This window comes from Rattus norvegicus, chromosome X (genome assembly GCF_021556685.1).
Source record: "Rattus norvegicus strain SHRSP/BbbUtx chromosome X, alternate assembly SHRSP_T2T, whole genome shotgun sequence".
NCBI classification, from domain to species: Eukaryota; Metazoa; Chordata; class Mammalia; order Rodentia; family Muridae; genus Rattus; species Rattus norvegicus.
In genome coordinates, this window is record NC_141554.1 from 107,656,387 (window position 1) to 107,658,833 (window position 2,447).

A 2,447-nucleotide genomic window follows, 5' to 3' on the forward strand; every position below is an offset into this window, starting at 1 on the left:
CCAAATTCTCTGTAAGAGAAGCAAATGCTGTTAACTGCTGTATCATCTCTTAGCCCTCTTCTAATACCACCATCTCAGAGTGGGTGGATGTGTTCTTTTCCATAGATATTTGCTGCATGTCTTAACTGGCTCAGAGCTCAAATGTCAAATTATATTTTGACATCAGGCAGTGATATAAGCAATATAGAACAACACTGTAGGGAGAAGGAGTGAACAGAGGAGAGAAAGCTGGGAGTCTACTGCAAGACCCATCCTTGAGATGAAGAGAAGAAAACATGCTTGCTCAGAACAGACCATTTCCAAGGGCTTTGAAGGGAGAGGACTTGAGCTGAGCAACTCCTTGCTATCCTTGCAAATACATTTATCAAGTAAGTGGTTGCCATGCCAGGGAAGGCATGATATACAGAAAGGCCGAAATTGATTCCTGAGTGAAGCATCTTTACATGGAGGAGCACATCAAGAATGGAGGATAGCAATTTTTATTGGGATTGCAATGAGTCTTTAGATTAGATTGTGGAAAATTACATATAAATAACCCAAGTCTTCTAACTCAGGAACAAGATGTGTCTCCCAATTGACTGAGTCTTTAATTATTTTAGCAACACCTTGTACTATTTAATATACAGACATAACTTCTTGTACGTAGATAATCCACACAAGTGCTTCATATTTTGTGATGATCTTTAAATGACGATATTTCAAAAATACAACTACAAACTATCATATATTCCCCAAAATGTCAGTGAGCAAATATGTAATAGTAATCATAAAGACAAAAATTGGTTAGAAGCACAATTCTAGCTTATAAAAAGTACTTTCTTGCTTAGCATGAATTTTTCTGTATATCCACATATGTTTAAAGAAGTCATCAAAAATATACTGGAACTAGGGATCAAAATGCCAATTTTTACTGCTGATAATCTATAGAAAAGAGAACATAGAAAAGTTTGCTTTCATTTATATATGTGGTTCAAAACGAATCTGGTGAAATGTGTGATTTTACTTCAGCTCTCAGTAAATTTACCATAATGCATTCCTGAAATCTTGGGTGGTAAGAAAGAAGGGAAGAAGGGGGCTGCCGCTGCCACGCGCAGGGTGAAGACGAGTGCCATGGAGGAGACACTGCCCCCAATGCAAGCCGGCAGCAAGCCACACCTTGAGAAGTTGACCCTGGGTGTAACTCGCATCCTGGAATCTTCCCCAGGTGTGACAGAAGTGAGCATAATAGAAAAGCTGCCTGCTGAGCGTCATATGATTTCTTCATGGGAACAGAAAAACAATTGTGTGATGCCTGAGGATGTGAGAAACTTCTACTTGATGACCAATGGTTTTCGCAATACCTGGAGTGTGAAACTAGATGATCACATTATTCCACTGGGGAGCATGGTGATTAATGGCATTTCCAAACTGACTCAGCTCATCCAGTCCTCCGTGTACTCACTTCCCAATGCACCAACTCTGGCAGACCTAGAGGATGATACTCAAGAAGGCAATGAAGACCACCAGCTAGAGAAGCCTCACTTTGACAGTCGCAGTGCGATATTTGAGCTGGATTCGTGCAATGGGAATGGTAAAGTTTGCCTCGTCTACAAAAATGGGAAACCTGGATTAGCTCATGACACTGACATATGGTTCCTGGACAGAGCATTATACTGGTATTTTCTCACAGACACCTTTACCACCTATTACTGCCTGCTCATCACCCACCTGGGCCTGCCCCAGTGGCAATATGCCTTTACCAGCTATGGCATTAGCCCACAGGCCAAGCAATGGTTCACTATGCAGAAACCCATCACCTACAACACAAGCTTGCTCACAGAAGAGCACCTTTGTGAACAAGCTGGACCCCAGCAAAGTGTTCAAGAGCAAGTACAAGGTTTTAATCCCAAAAAAGAAAGGGCCTGTGCAGCCTGCCAGTGGCCAAAAAGGGCCTGGGCCCATAGCTCCTCCTACCTCTAAACCTTCTGCAGGCTCTGGAAACCCTGTCCGAAAATAAGCGGTCTGTCACCTCACATCAGTAATAGCCGGGCACAGATGGCCCTGTGCAGGCCCCACCCTCAAGCATTCTCCTGAGTGGCCAAAGCCTTAGACCTTTGCTCCCACTGTCGTTAGCCAGGAGTTGGGACAATCACACTGAATTCTCCCCAGGAGTCCATTCCTCTGTAGGTTGTGCCAACCTCATCTCCAAAACCAACAAAGATTTTCAGATGTACCTAGAGCTTTCATATGTCTGTACCCAATCCTTAACTTCTTAGCAGTAATTAGAGAGGTCACCCTCCCAAATAAACCCATGGTTTGACTCATGAAAAAGAAAGAAAGAAGGGAAGAAGGATATATAAATATGTATATGTATACGTATTTGTATATATACACACACATATGCTACATATACACGTGTACATAGATACACATATGTATATATGAATTTGTGATCATATTAATGTATG

At 42.1% G+C, this 2,447-nt stretch overlaps 1 pseudogene; it reads left to right on the top strand.

The window, feature by feature from the left end:
* The first annotated feature begins 1,106 nt into the window (after positions 1–1,106).
* Tpgs2-ps2 (tubulin polyglutamylase complex subunit 2, pseudogene 2) lies at positions 1,107–1,996 on the top strand (annotated as a pseudogene).
* The last annotated feature ends 451 nt before the right edge of the window (positions 1,997–2,447 follow it).